We start from the raw sequence: 16,850 nt of genomic DNA, 5'->3' as shown, positions 1-16,850 counted from the left end.
TTAAGATCATATTATGAGCATTTTAAAGATGAAAATGCCGAGAAAATTATTAAAAAAGATCTTAAACCTATTGTACTTATACCAACTTGATTCTAACATTTCAATTTTGTCAATTTAGATTTAAACCTTTTGACAATTTGTTAATTTAGTCATTCTCGCCAATTTTGATTGAAAGTTACTTATGTGAATAATTTTTCTGAAACTTTTTTAAAGCTTTTTCACTTTTTTTTTTTTTCCTCCTAAACCCCTAAACACACCAACCACCTCTATAGATGGGACTCGGACCGGCCCATCGCTCAACAAATTTTGTCTCGTGATCGGTTACAATGTACTTGCTTATTGCTTGAATAAAAGAGTTTGGTCTTTTTGCTCATTACTAGGCATAGAAATATGAACTCAAGATCCTCTGTTATGATATTATGTGAAATTTTGCGGGACCATTGCCAACTATTCTAAATGTTTACGTTATCGGATGAAAGTGTGTTTTAATATTTAATTACTCTAATATTTTCTTACAACAAAATAAAACAATTTCAATTGATGGTTAGGGCGAGGGCCGCCACGCTCTTGCCTCGCCATATCTAGCGAGGGGAGGGCTTGGCGGCCCTTGCAAGTCTCAGCGAGAGGCTATGACTCTACCTGGCCGGGGGCTTCATGGTCCTCGCCCAAGGGCCACGTCCCCATGGGCCCTTTGAACCGAAAAAGGAAAAACAAAAAACAAAAATAAAAAAATAGAGAAAAAGAAAATCAAAAAATCGAACCCAATCGAACTGTTGACACTCCTATGCAGAAGGATAAGATGCTCATCAACCTCTCTTCTTATGCTAATTATCACTGCTGCTGACAAACGAAGGAAAATGAGACCAAAGACATGGGACAAATGAGGTATTAAACTGTATCAAGGGGAGTGATCGCTGTTGGATTGTGAAACTAGGAGAACGAGGCAAGCTAGTCAAACAACTTCACAAGCACGATAATGTCGAATTCCTTCTGTTCAATCTGATTGAGCACGCACATCTTCACGCTAGAGAGGATGAAGAATCACTTTGACTCCATGTTGAGGGCGAATCGTCATCATTTGGGTAGGCAAGTGGACGTAGTCGGGGGAGAGGGTGAAGCTGTAGCGGCGTAGAATCATCGTGATGGCGATTTTCGCCTCGGTCATCGTGAAATTGTAGCCCACGCAAGTCCGCGGTCCCATGCCGAAAGGGAGGAACGCGGCGGCATCGTTGTTGGTGGCCTTGGCGATCCCTCCTGCGAATCTCTCCGGCTTGAAAAGATGCGCATCGTCGCCCCAAATCCGAGGGTCGTGGTGAATCGTCAGGATCGATAAGTGGAGGGCGATGTCCGGAGGGAGAACGAGATTTCCCAACGTGACCCGCCTTCCGACTTTTCTAATGACGCCTCCGCCCGGAGGATATAGCCGAAGCGCCTCGTTGATGATCATCCCTACCTGAAAAAAGAGTCGAAAGGAATCCACGACTAGACGAGGGTGCATTGAACGGTGAACAAAAGCATGAAGAAAGCAAAACGACATTCGCCATACCGTTATGAGTTCCATAAGTCCTTCATGAGTGGGATCTTCGTTTCCAAATACATGGGTCGCCTCCTTTCTTGCTTCCCCTTGCCAATCTTGGTGCATTGCAAGGAGGAACACTGTCCAAGTGAGGATGGTGTTCATCGTCTCCTGTCCTGCGAAATAGAACGTCTTGCACTCGTCCACGAGATCGTCGATCGTGATTCTCTTGCTCTCGTCCGGATCGTGATAAGCCTTCACAAGAAATCCTAAAAAGTCGTTCCCGTAGCCATCCATTCCTCCCGTGTTCACCTTCTCTTCTCGCTTCTTGATTATCTCTAACACCGCATCGCGTATCGCCACCTCAAGTCTCTCGGACTCGATGTCATCACTAGTTTTCCATATCTTTCTACAGAGAGAAAAAAAAAAAAAAAAAAGAACAAGAGTCAACTATTAAACCTAGCCAAAATTAGCAAAGAAGCTCTGTTAGAGAGTACATAAAATCATAAATCTCGTTATTAGCTAAGACATTGGTCACGATCGATGCATGACAAAGTGGAAGCATATTATGGCTAAACTACATCTTATTTCGAATGCCAAAAAGAAAAATTGTTATCTTGAAAAGCTATTGCCCTTGTTAATGAAAGCAACTTGTCATGAAATATTTGTCTACTGAAAAACAGTTTAATTGAAATGAAAAGACCTTAGTATTTACAAGAAACAACAAGCACCTCATTCCAGGAAGTCTTAATTTGAAAAGATTTCTGGATACAACGCTAGTCAACTCGCTCAACATTTGGAAAGTATTTCTCCCTTCGATGTAGCTGCTTCCGAATGCTGTCCTGGAAATCACTTCCGATGTGATCATGGCAAACTCTTCAAACAACTCAACCTCTTTGGCTTCTAAATTCTGCCATCTCTTCAGCAACATGTGAACACTATCCACCATTGCTGGAATCATGCCCTGCATATTCACAATTTAGGGTTACAAGCAGCAAACAGTTCTCATGAATGTTCTAAGCCCTAGAAGGGCTTAGAACTTGCACGCTCAATTCTTATCATGCATATCTAACAATTCAGTATGTGGTTAACTCACATATAAAAATGATTTAATGAGTTTTCCTCTTATTTTTACCATTTGTCGGGTCATAAAATCACAATGTATCTAACACAAATTGACAGGAAACCCTAGTTCGTGCCAAACAGCGGACTTCTAATGGGCATGATAGAAAACTACCTTCAAGCTTTCGCCATGGAAGGCGAGATGCGCCAATCTACGTTGCCTTGCCCATTTTTTGCCTTCTGTCGTCACAAGCCCATCCCCTAAAATCTTCCTGAGGCCTTCTGGGAATTCCGGCTTTACATATGTTTTATCTCTGTTGTTAAGTACCTCTTTGACTAGCTCAGTGGCTGAGATTTATAGGAAAGCTTGGGGACCATACCAATACAGATAAATCCCCCCTACATTCATATGAAGGCATAGTATTAGCAAGTGCTTGAATATAAGACAAATTTAAATACAATAAAGTTACATTAAATGGACCGAATGACGAACTAAATGTTTGTTAATTCTAGATTATAATATCTACATCTAAGTTAGGTATTATTTCTATTCTAAACCCTAGGACCTAAGTTACCATATAGTTTATTCCACTCGTGTATGTGAGGCTCAGCGATGGGTAAAATGTCATGAGAAACATTGGCCATGGGCTTGTTCATTGTCATCCTGACATCCTTCTTCAACTTGGACATTTCCTTGGTGCAGCCATGAATGAACCGGTAGGGAGGGCCTTTGATGCCTTGTGAAGCCATCGCCCTTTGAACTCGGATCGGTCTCCACCATAGCTTGTGAACCAATTTGGTAAGGATTGAGGAAAGAAACAAAACGAAGACGCTCAACAAGAAACTCAGAAAATCCATGGCTTATCGGCTAATTTCCAAAGTTGAGGGGCCAAAAGGAAGAATTCTGATTGGGGGATATAAAATCGAAGTGCCCATTTTGTAGCTATTGTTTAGTGTGAGATGTTGACTTACGTATTGGATAAAAATTCATTTCATTTTGGTCCGTCCACTTTGGCTGCTTGGGCAGAGCTGTAAATGGAATTTGGTTAACTCAAGATCATCCTTTGCTTGACTCAACGTGCTACGACTTTGGGATGATTTCAAACTGAATATTGGGATGGAAATGGAAAGTATTCTTTTGAAGATAATTATTTTCAGAAAAAATTAGGTGCTTAGTCCTTTTCGAGTATAGCAACAATGTTCATCAAGCGTGTCGGTTTCAATATCTTAATAACTTAATAGACATCAGCAGATATCGAGTGTAAAAATTAGAAAGTAATTGCGTCATGGAATAGTTTCTCCGAAAGATTTTGTGACAAAATCGACGAAATCATATCTATCTGGAAATAAAAATAAAACATTCGACATCCAAGTTAGATCTTTTTTTTTTTTTTGATTTTAATGATTTATATTTCCATTGCCAACGCGACAAGCTATAAATTGTCGTATATTGTCCCACTCCGTTCATTATTCAAACATCCAGCACAGGAGAACCCGCTAAAGCTCCATTGTTTTTCTCCTCGGTTTTGGCATGTTTTATTCTGGCAAGCCATGGAGGCAGTGCCTATGCGCGATTGTCGGACATGAGTCCATTATTTTTAATTTTATGAACTTGTCTAGGTGTGAGCGTCCTTTCATTTAGTCCATTTCAGGGGAGAGTTGATAAAGTTTGCAGATGCAGGTGCACTTTCCAAAGCTAGAAAGTTATCGGTTGTCAAAACAAGCGAGCGGACAATTAAATCAACATAATAAGATAATAAATTAGACAACAGATTTATGCGGTTCAGTCGGTGTAATGTACGTACACGAAAAGAGCAGCTCAACATTCCATTGTAGATCAAGAGATACGATGGGAATTACAACCATATGTGATTCACTCAAACACTCTAAGTATTTTTCAGTTCCAAATTACACCCAATAACTCACTTAGTGGTTGGGGAAAATTTCCAAAAAATTCCTAAACCTATTGCAATTGTGACAATTCAGCCATAAACTTTTTTTTTTTGGTCAATTCAGTCCTAAACTCTTTGCATTTGTGTCAATTTAGTCCATCCGGCTAATTTGGACAGGAAATTGCTAACGTGGACAATTTTTCATAATGTTTTAATTTTTTGAATATTTATATATATTTACTTATTTTAGTTTTTTTTTTTGTCTTTTTTTTTTTTTTAGGTTAGGATAGGCAAGAGGTTGCTGCCAACCGGCTGAAGCCCATTGACCTTTGTAGTCCTCGCCCGGTAGCCAACGAGCCCTTGTTCGCAGCTAGGTGAGGGCTGCAACCCTCGCTAGCCAATAGGCGAGGGCTCATAAGTCCTCACTAGTGGATAGCGAAGATCGCTAGGCCTCGACCGGCCCTTACAAAAAAAGAAAAGAAAAGAAAAGAAAAGGAAAAGACAGAAAAATTACTAAAATATTTAAAGAACAAATAAAAATTGAATTTTTTTTAAAAATATTATCTAAAAAAGTCCAAGTCGGGGTTGGCAATGTCATGTTAGTGCTGGCTAGCCAAAATTAGCTAGATGAATTGAATTGGCACTATTGCAAAAGGTTTAGGATTGAATTAACACAATTACAATATATTACTAACTTTTTTTTTTTGCAATTTTACCCTTAGTGGTTAGCACCACAATTCCTCACAAAATAACCTTTCGATCTCACAAAGGAATTCATAAATCTTACCAGAAGATGTAATCGATTTCAACACTCTCAGATTGCTTTAGGTTTATTTCACGAAGAAACCATCTATTGGATACACTTCACAAAGAGGACCCACTTCTTATATAACACAAATTTGGATCCAAAATAAGAAACCTATTCAAATGGGCATATCTACATAAATCAAGAGACTTCGTATTTAGATCAAGTTTCCCTTACCAGCTCAAGATACATCTTCAATAATCTCTATTTTGACTTGATGTTTGAACCAAGTCATAATCGCTAGTTGGAAGTCTGAGTTTTGTTGCTACCCTCTCATAGCCCTTGGAATCAACTGCATAAAAATCTTCCAAGTTTGAGCTATGTTTAAATTTCGCCGTAACCATGGATTTCATGAGAACACCAACTTCACTTGCACCTTTAGCTACTCCATTAGGTTTTTTAGGCACAACCTCCTTTACCATAGATAAACCAAAACCATCGTTGCATCGAGATCGAATATGCACCTTGTTAAACGTAGCAACTACAACGACCATTGGCTTTATAAATTCCACCTCATTACAAGCACCATAAATGTTGATTACCGTTTTAGTACTTATTACCTTAGGAGTTTCTAATTGCAACTCCACCTTGAGCTGAACATAGTCCATCTGTATAAACATTGGCACACTTGCTCCTACCCAAAAGTATTAGAGACTTGTAAAATATAACTTCTCTACTGACAGTATGTGAATTTAATTCATGGTACCTCAATTGATTGTCCTGCTCACCTTGTGCATTATCTAGAAATATACATAGCCTAGAAATGTGCACTTTCTTGTCTTTTCATTGAGCTTAGCATTACTAACTCAAACATAACATGGGCACATGTGAGAACACAAGACAAATATCGACAAGAATTACGTCGGAGTTAAAAACAAAGGTTATAGTCAAATAATTTAAGAATATATTGTAAGAATCATAAAAAATGAAAACACAAGAAGCACTACAAGCCAAAAATTTGAGAAAATTATCAAAAAAGTCCTAAATCGATTGCACTTTTATTAATTCAGTTCTAAATTATTTAAATTTACTAATTGAGTCCTAAACCTTTTTACTTTTTGCCAATTAAGTTCTATTAGTCAAAAATCACTAACGTAAATGCCGGTCTTTCTATATTGCATGACCAACGTTGATATTGACATTTTTAATAATATCTTAATATATTTTTTGAATTGGCAAGAAGTGAAAATGTTTATGATTAAATTGGATTTCCGGTCAATAGGATTTAATTGGCAAGAGGTGAAAATATTATGATTAAATTGACAAATTTAAGACATTTAGGACTGAATTGAAAAAAATGCCAATTGTTTAGGATTTTTCTGGCAATTTTCTCTAAAAAAACTTAGGGTCATAATGTAATTCTCCGTGCATTTTAACGCGTCATCAAAATTGCCAGCAGCCCTCTTCGATCTACACTAGCAGTACCCCCATTCCCTCCACCATAGGGACGGCGGCGACACCCCCAAAAGATCCCATTTCCCCACCCAGCCAACCTCCCTCTTCCGCCACCTCTCGCTGATAACGCGGTTCATCGTCCACGCTCTCGTCCCGAACCGCGGCCATTGAGGCCCACCTCGTCGTCATCGAGCTAGGCAAGCTCCGTCGCGTAATCGGTAGGCTTATCGCTGAGGTGCTCGAGGTGGAAAACAACCCCACAGTTGCCTCCAAGTTCACCGGTTGGGCAGGTCAGCAAAAGGGCGACAGGCGTAACTATGCTTCTTACAACGTTCTCGCTCACCTAACGGGTTGTCCGAATCGATGGACTTGTAGGGAAAGCCGCCCGGCGAGAAGCGATTCGAGATCACAGTCAGGATACGCGATGAGAAAAATGAAGAAGTTTGGGATGAAGCCACGCGTTTTTTTTTTTTTTCTCCCTTATAACTAGATCATTTTTTCTTTTTGGGTCCAAACTAGATCATTGGTGGGCTGCTACGGACTAAGTCACCTGGATCTGCCATTGTGTGTTCACAACAGGGATGATGACGGGCTGGTTGAGGATAAGTCACTTACATGATCTTGATAGAAAATGGTTATCTACCTGCATTCTCATGCTGATTACAGTAGAGCTGTCAAATAAATGGGTTGGGTCGAATATGGTCCGATCCATATTGACCCATTTCCATGCATTACAGCGATCCACTCGACACATTGCTAAAACATTTCAATATTAAATCCAATTTAGAAAAACTTTTTTTTTATAACTTTAAAAAATATATATTGCTAAAACACCGTGGATAACAATTTTATATTTTTTAAAAAATAATTTTGATTTTTTTCTTTCTTTCTTTTCTTTTTTTTCTTCTATGTTCGGCGAGAGTCGTCGGCCGATTGTGACAAGCGGCGACTCTTGTCGGATTTCATAGAAAAGAAGGAAAATAATGAAAAAAGAAGAAAACTAAAAGAATTAAAAAAAAAGACTTGTTTATAGCTCATTTAATCTTATTAAGTAACTAACTCATTTATGACTCAGTTAATTAACCCTTTTATAACCCACTTAAGCTTGCTTTTGAAACTTAAAACAGCTCATTTATGATCCATGTCATTAAATATATTAAAATATGGGTTCTAAATCCCTTTAACCACCTCTAGATAGTTGCTGCTCACAAACGAAGGAAAATGAAGCCACGCGATAGGATAAATGAAGCATAAAATTACATTGAAATAAGTGGTCATTGTTGAATTGTGAAGCAAGGAGAACGATGCAAGCTAGTTAACAAATTTAGAAGCACCATAATCGTGCATTATTGAACGTTAATCTTCTTTTTCTAGTTAATTGCGCACGCCAATATGCGCACTTAGAGGGGATGAAGAATCACTTTGACTCCATGTTGAGGGCGAATGGTGAGGATTTGGGTAGGCAATGGACGTAGGATAGAGTGAAGCTGTAGCGCCATAGAATAATCGCGATGGCGATTTTCGTCTCGTTCGAGAAATTCAAGCCCACGCAAGTCCATGGCCCCAAAAGCAGAAAGGGAGGAACGCGGCGTTGTTGTTGTTTGTAGCTCTGGCGATCCCTTCCGGGAATCTCTCCGGCTTGAAGAGACGCACTTCATCGTCCCAAATTCGAGGGTCGTGGTGAATCTTTAGGATCGGTACGTGGAGGGTGATGTCCGGAGGGAGAACTAGATTTCCCAATTTGACTTGCCTTCCGACTTTTCTAATGATGCCGACGACCGGAGGATAGAGTCGGAGCGATTCGTTAATGATCATCCTTACCTGAAAACACAATCAGATTTACAAGGACATGAGGCATATGGACTGTTGGTAAAATCCAAAAGACAACTACATTTACAAACCGTTTTGAGTTTCATAATTCCTTCATGGTTGGGATCTTCATTGCCAAATACATCGGTTGCCACTTTTTTTGCCTCCTCTTGCCAATCTTTGTGAATTGCAAGGAGGAAGAGTGACCAAGTGAGGCATTTGTCGATTTTTGCCCAGCGATATAGAACGTCTTGCACTCGTTGACGAGATCATCGATCATGCTTCGCTTGGTCTCGTCCTGATCATGATATGCCTTCACAAGAAACCCTAAAATGTCATCCCCTTAATTGTCCATTTGTCTCATGTTCATCTATCTTCTCTTCTTGATTTTCTCTAACACAGCATTACGAATCGCCTTCTGAAGCCTCTCGGACTCGATTTCGTCACCTGTTTTCCATATTTTTCTTCAGAATGAAAAACAAGAATCAATGTTTAAACCAAGCCAAAACTAGCACTGAAGCTCTATTCACCTGAAAAATAACTTGATTGAAATATAATGACCGTAATGTTCACAAAAAAAGAAAAAAGAAAAAAAGAAACAATTACCTAATTCCGGGAAGTCTTAATTTGCAAAGATTTCGCAATACTATAATAGTCAACTCGCCCAATATTTGGAAAATATTCCTCCCTTTAATGTAACTGCTTCCAAACGTTATCCTGAAAATCACATCCGACGGAATGGCAGTAAGCTCTTCAAACAACTCAACCTCTTTGGCTCCTAAATTCTGCCATCTCTTGAGCAGCATGTGAACACTATTACCTCTGCTGGAATCATCCCCCGCATATTCACAATTTATGGTACAATCAGCAACAGTTCTCATGCATGTTTTAAGCCCTGGCATGGCCTATAACATACGTACTCAACAATTATTATGCATATAGCAGGACTGTACACGGTTAACTCATGTGTTAACACGATTTAACAAGTTTTCCTATCATGTCTATCATTTACCACATTACGAAATCACGATGAACCGAACACATATTGACGGCAAACCGGACGTCATGTCGGACGTTTGATTTCTAAGGAGCACGATAAAAGTTTACCTTCAAGCTTTCGCCATGGAAGGCGAGATGTGCCAATCTACGTTGCCGTGCCCATTTTTGGCCTTCAGTACTCACAAGCCCATCACCTAGAACCTCCTTGATGTCTCCTGGGAATTCTGGCTTTACAAATGTTTGTCTCTGTTGTTAAGTACCTCTTTGACTAGCTCAGTGTCTGAGATAAATAGTAGAGCTTGGGGACCATACCAAAGTGCAGATAAATTCCTCCTACAAAGCATGAAGAAAAGGAAAAGAATGAATTGCACACACGAATGAAGGTATGGTGTTAGCAAGAGCTTGAAAAATTAATGCTCCATTTGTTTTATGGAAAAGGTTAACATTTTTCTCAATTTCTGGTGTTTGGAGGGGGGAAAATATGTGGTTAAAGAAAATATTTTCTGATCAACGGAAAATTTCCTTTTAAAACTGAGGAAAATGATTTCCTCTTCTAAGAAGTGGAAATCATTTTCCTCATCTTTCTATCCTCATCATTTTCACACGTCTTTTGTTTATAATTATTTTTACTTTGTTTTCATTATTTTTCATTTTTAAAAAATTCAAAAATCTTATACTTTATATTTTATATTTTCTTTTTATTGTTTATTGTTTTTCTTTTCTTTTCTCCTTCTGCCTTCTTCCTCCTTCCTTCAAGCTGCCTCTCCTTCTTCCTCCGGCTGCCTTGCGATGGCCGGTCCCAGCAATCTCCTTGCTCGAGGCTGGCAAGCCACGAGCTTGCCAAATCCGGGCGAGCCCCGAGCTCGAGCTCACTTGGATTTGTGAGTTCGTGGCTTGCTCTGGCCTCGGGTGAGCCTGAGATTGTTGGGCCGAGTCATGGCCATTGCAAGGTGGCCGGAGGAAGCAGGATGGAGCGGCGGCCAGAGGAAGAAGGAATGGCGGTCCGGAGGAAGGAGGAAGGAGAAAAGAAAAAAGAAAAGAAGAAAAGAAGAAAAGAAAAAAAAATCAAAAAGAAAAAGAGACAAAAATAAATAATTAAAAGTTCGATTTTTCATAGTTTAGCCAAACACCAGAAAATATTGTCATTTTCCTAAAAAAAAACTGTTCGAAAAATATTTTCCGAAAGAGTCGCATTTTCTGCAGAATAAACGGAGCCTAAATGTACAACAAGTCTAGTTAGTCAGAAGGGGAAAGCAAATATATATCACTTTTTAAAAACTATTTGAGCTTGACGTTGAGTAGATATCCATTTGCTATACTATATATAATCTAAAAGTATTCTCAACACAAAACCCTAAGTTACCATATGTTTCCTTCCACTTGTGGAGGTGAGGCTCAACGAAGGGGAAAATTTCATGAGAAACATTGGTTATGGGCTTGTTCATCTTCATTATGACATCCCTCTTCAACTTGGATATTTCCTTGGTGCAGCCATGGATGAACTTGTAGGGAGGGCCTTTGATGCCTCGTGAAGCCATTGCCGTCCCATTTGGTTTCCACCATAACTTGTGAAGCATTTTGGTAAGGATTGAGGAAAGAAGCAACGCCAAGATGCTCAACCCATAAAATCCATGGCTAATTCTCAAAGTTCGTATTGGGGGATATGAAATCAAGTGCCCCATCTAGTAGCCACTTTGTATGTATATATGTATGTATGTATGTATGTATGCAAAATTTTTGGTAGTTGAATTTGGCGGCTGGACTGGAGAGATATATTTTGCGTAGTCAGGAGATAATTCATTGAACGTACTTCCAAGTGGGAGTGGTTGCTTCAGAGTGGTCCTCTACTTGATTAGAAGTGTTACCACGTTTGGAGCCAAAGAGCACATGCAATAATGTTTCAGTTTCTATTAGAACATTTAAACATTGAATACACTTTCGTGTAATCAATCGGCGTCGTCCATAAAATATTTCATTGTATCATAGCAAAAGATGCTTAGTTCAAATCTCTCCGAAACCCTTATTTTCTTTCATTATTATATCTTCATTTTTAATAGAATGGGCAATGATTCCATAGAATTGTACAGTTTTCTCTACAGATTTCTTGAATAAATGCAACTGTTCAATATGCATTTATTATATATATGTGCAATGGATGCAAATTTTTTTAATAGACGCGTTAGATCAGTATGCGTATATATAAGCAAAATGGATGGGATCGCATTGATCTACAAAAAAAGTAAAACATTTAAAGTTCAAGTTAGATCTTTTGCACAATCTAATTACATTCATTTGTATAGTCAACGCGACAACTGCACATTTTTTAAATCATCCACTGCATCTATTGTTCAAAGATCCAACATGGATGGTTGACTTCCTAATGCTCCATTATTTTTGGGAAAATGCTTCACTAACAATACTGTTAGGGACGGTATAATTTTAACCATAGATTTACACGCTATCACCGCATGTTTTGCATAAAATACTAATTGAATGGGAGATATGTGGTTATACATAACTATAGTATTGTCAGATCGTTAGGCTAATATCTTCTTTATTTTTACTTCGCAGAAATAGCATTTTTGCAAGTTGATTTCTCGTAATTCATGTAGAAAAGTAAGTAGGGTCTATTTTTTTTTTTATAAAAATAAACCTCAATTTGCCCCTAACTTTGTTTTTTCTAAAAAAATCACCAAGGTTTACTCTAGTCTCAAATTTTTCCTCATTAACACTTTGACCAAACATCACCATTGGTTTCTTCAAGATTATTAACATCAAGATGCTACTGTTGTTCTATACAAAGGTGAGGATGTTGATAAAGACGCGAGTTTTGATATTGAACGGGTAAATGTCACAATATTGATACTTTTGAAGAAATCAATGACTTTTTTTTTTTTTCCTTTTGGATGCGTGGGTAGATTTGGACTAGAGTGAAATTGATGTATCTTTTTTTAGACGAAAAAAGTTCGAAACAACTTTAGGATTGATCCTAAAGTTGAGAGTTTTAGGAAATTAGGCCTTAGATTGTGCATGAAAGGAGAGTTAGAAGAAATTGAAATATGTAATTAAAACATCCCCCTCCCCCCCCAAAAAAAAAAAAAAGAAAGAAAGTCATCAAATGGCCGATAGGACCCTACTTTTTAGAAAATATGTGTTGACTTCCCAAAAATGATTAACTTTTTATTGTTATCGGCAAGTATCATACTAAGCTGATAAGAAAGTGTTTGGTCAATAAGGAATAGAGTTATCAACAACTTGAAGGCAATCAGTAACTCACGAATGAAATTATCGACAACACAATGTGAACTTACCAACAAGAGTCTTGAAGTTTCTTGTAGTGTCATCGGTATCGATAGTGAGCAATCGACACAAAGATAACCGTTGTTCGTTGATGTCTTATCTGTTTATGAAGTAACTTTTGGCAAACACTAAAAGGGAGTTATTTGAAGATAACCGTTGATTGGTTATATCTTATCCGTTTGTGCAGTAACTTCGGGAAACCACTGAAAGTGAGTTATTTGTTCTTTCTAACTTGGTAACCACTATGTGTAACTGCCACTTGTAAGGGTTGTAAATATCTCAAGGGTGCTCTTTGTAAGGCACCTTCAATCAATGACATAACTCAACATTCTTTATTTCTCTATTTTTCCTTTCACGATTGATCTTTGCTGCAACTTTACATTCCCATACCTTTCAATTCCCACACTTTAATTGTAGTTTTCAATACTTCGTTGTTGATTAAATTTCGGAGTTGTATCTCTCTATCATCTCACTTTGTCATCGATTAAATTCCAGCAAATTATTTTTGTGCTTTGTTGTCGAATAAACTCCAACGAAGCATATGCTTTTGTGATTTGTTGAGACTTCCTATTCGAATCAACACAAAATTCTATTCATTCCAAAACTCAAAGACCACAACCTTTGGTGAAAGATCTTTTGTTGGTGACATTTTCGGCGAAACATTTTTTTGGCACGCCCGGTGACACCATTGTGGTTCGATTTGAGGAAATGCCAGTGGCGAGAACAAGGAGTCAGGAGTCTCGTGACGCCTCAAGTGAGGAAAATCAGTCTCCTCACCGAGGCAACGAGAGGCTTCCTTGGTCAGAGTCATCAAATACTAATATAGCAGAAGATGATGGTCAAGGTGGAAATCACGTGGACATTTCGCGTACCGACGAAAAGAGAAGGATGTTGGCCCTTGATTCGGTCATGGTGGCACTATGAGAAGGATTTTTTAGGAGCATCAGAATCATTTGGCTAATCATATTGTGAATTACATTGCGGAAGTGATCAAGCCTATGATCACTAAAGTGGTGGCCGAACTCACTTCGAGATCGGGGCCGTCAAGTCAGCCGCTTCTTGTCCTGGGGAATCAAGTGGCTATGAGGTATGCTCCTTTAACCCCTTCTACTCGATTAACTATTGGCGGAAGTTTGGGCCAAATAGCGCTGCAACAAGCGGTAAGAATACTTCAGGGGCCGAAAGTTGTTGATGGCCAGAATCAAGCTTATAGTGAGTTAATTGGCCTTTCTAACACCACCAATCAAAATAGTCAAGGCCGAAATGACACAAATACAAATAACATCGGAGCAGCAAATCAGTACGTACTGCTGTAGAATGGTGAGAACCTAAGGCTAATAATATTGCCCATATGCGAGATCCATCCAAAACGTAATGCTGCATCAAACGGGGGTAGTCGCACTATTATATTCAATAAATATCGGTATATCAGTCTCGTTGAATCAAGGATATACCCCTTATCGATCACAAATGCCGATGGATAACTTGCCAAGGCCTAGAGGTGTCAAATAGATGGGTCGGGTCGGGTCGGTTTTGGGTCGGGTTCAATATAGTCTGACTCATATTGGCCCTTTTAACCCGTTTTGACCCATTTTCATGCAATGTAAATTCAATGACCCATACCCGACTTGACCTGCACCCAACCCATACCCGACCCATATTGAAAGAACACTTCAATATTAAATCCATTTTAGAAAACTTGGTTCTTATGAATATTTAAAAAATTATATATTGCTAAAACATTGTGGACAATTTTTATAATTTTTAAAAATTCTGATTTTTTATATTTTATATTTTGTAATGTTTAGATAGTTTACAAATCGAGCTAAAAAATAATGGAAATTGGATATTACTGCCACTTAAGTATGTTTCAACAGAGAATAGCTGCGCATACTTTTTCAATAAGCTAATATAAAACATAAAAATTAATAAACGAAAAATAGAATGCAAATTAAAATCTAATTTCCCGAGAAATGGAAAAGAATTTAAAAAAATTCATCTTCTTCCCATAAGTCACAGCCAAGCCAATAACTTTGTCTCTCTTTAAAAATGAAAAAAACCTCTACTTTCTCTCTCTACTGCAATATAAAAATGGCATCGACCCCTAGAAAAAGGACCTCCCCCTGGCCGGTGCTCCGCTCCCTCTCCACCTTTGGCTACTTCCACGCATCGCCGTCTTTCGTGTTAGGATCGGTGCACAATCACAGCGAACTAAAACGAGTGAGAAGGAGAAATCAATACTCGAGATTTTATCCTGATTCACTCTTAAATTAAGGTTACGTTCAGTAGAGAATTCCACTACAATTAGCACATTACACCTCTCGTTACATTGCTCAATTACAAGCGAAAAATAATATATATATATATATATATATATATATATATATATATATAACAATAATTATTTATGAGCAGGATCCACGTGCTTTCCTGTCGCAAGGAAGTATGAATCACACCCCAACACTCTACCGTCCCCTCATCCTGCACCTTCGCATCTCGCGCCTCCGCTGCCACCGCCACCTCTTTCTTCCACAGATCCAACTCCCCGACGCATGTCAACCTCCACTCACTTACGCAGCCCTCTCCCTCTATTCGCTTCACCCTCGACCATCCGACTTTGCCGAGCCAGTCAATCTCTGTTTCGGGGCACAACAGCAGCCAGTTCGTCAAGTTGAGACCAGAAGCCACCGCCACAGAGGACCTGCATGTGCTCACCGACGATGCATCCCGGCTCGTTTCGGTGCAGCCTACACGAGCTGCAGATGCCCAAGCGCGAGCGTCGAAGGTGATAAACTAAGTGTGTTGTCTGTCTGTATGGGTTGAAGGTGATAAACTAAGTGGGTTGTCAATATGGGTCTTGTCACTCTTGTGCAAATCCATATTCAACCTACATAAAGTTAGGCTCAAATATCTTAAACCCATTTTCACCCATTTGTAGAATTATCAATGACCCGTTTACAACCTGGCTCACTGAAAACGAGTTAAAAAATGGGTTTCTAACCCATATTAGACACCTCTACAAGGCCACAATCCCCGTCCAGGGGGCAAGTTGGACAAGTGTTCCACGTGCAAGACCCTCAAAGGGACCAGCGCATTGTGGAACCGAACGGCCTGTTTAGAATCGATACCCAAGTTACGTGAGCTGATTAACATAATTGGAAAAGTTACGACTCGTTCGAGTTGGGTCTAAGTTCTTTAGCCTACGCATTTCTTGAAAAAAGTAGTCTACTGTTTGGATTTATTTCATACTTACACCTGTTCCTTTACAGAGACTAATACAACGTGATAGGATAATTTGTATTAAGATTATGCTTCTTAAGCAGAAGTAATGTTTGATTACACTGAATTCCGGATACGTCTTATTAGTCATTCGCAATAATCAGTGTGTTTCTCTTAAGAGAACTACATGACATGACAACTTCTTTTGTGCATCATTCACGTATTTGTTAATTTGATCGGGTAGGGCCTCGAGCCAGATGAGACCATTTGATAGAAGAGGGGACTTCATTACAGAGTAAGTCTAAAAACTCATCGGGAGGGGGAAAGAAAACCCAATCGTACCGGGGAGAACCTACCTCGCTTCAAAGTTGGAAACCCCCAAAGGAAGGAGCTTTAAAGGTCAATATTGATGGGTCTCTTGCAGAAGGCGCCATGGAAGGTGCGGTAGCTTGCATATGTCAAAATTCAGCTGGAGTCCTCGTGGATGGCTTCGCCAAATCTGTACCGGCCTCCTCAGCTCTGCAAGCCATGCTTTGAGCGCTCACCGGAACCCTAACTTTCCTCTCTCCGACGAAGCACGAATCTATAATCTTGGAGTCAGATAGTTTACTTCTATTTAGTGCGTGAAAGAGTCCAAATCACTCGCCGTGGGAAGTACGGGCACTTATCACCCGACGTAAAAAGATAGATAATTAAGCTGTTATTCGCGATATTTGACCTAATTGCCTAATTGCAAATAAGGGTAGCACGACCGCTGCTGATTAAAAACCCTAAATTTGACTGGCAGAAACCATTTTGCTTTAATCCAAACATTTTATTAGATCCAGCCTCATCGTAGTTAGTTGTTGAATTG

General features: G+C 39.1%; 2 pseudogenes; both read right to left on the bottom strand.

Annotated features, from left to right (window-relative positions):
* Positions 1–1,024: 1,024 nt before the first annotated feature.
* Positions 1,025–3,436, bottom strand: LOC115751703 (annotated as a pseudogene).
* Positions 3,437–7,994: 4,558 nt separating this feature from the next.
* On the bottom strand, positions 7,995–11,160 carry LOC125315526 (annotated as a pseudogene).
* Between the last annotated feature and the right edge of the window lie 5,690 nt (positions 11,161–16,850).

Source organism: Rhodamnia argentea, chromosome 6 (assembly GCF_020921035.1).
Source record: "Rhodamnia argentea isolate NSW1041297 chromosome 6, ASM2092103v1, whole genome shotgun sequence".
In the NCBI taxonomy this organism is placed as follows: domain Eukaryota; kingdom Viridiplantae; phylum Streptophyta; class Magnoliopsida; order Myrtales; family Myrtaceae; genus Rhodamnia; species Rhodamnia argentea.
The sequence above is the reverse complement of the archived record's forward strand: the minus strand, read 5'-3'. Positions and strand labels throughout refer to the sequence as shown.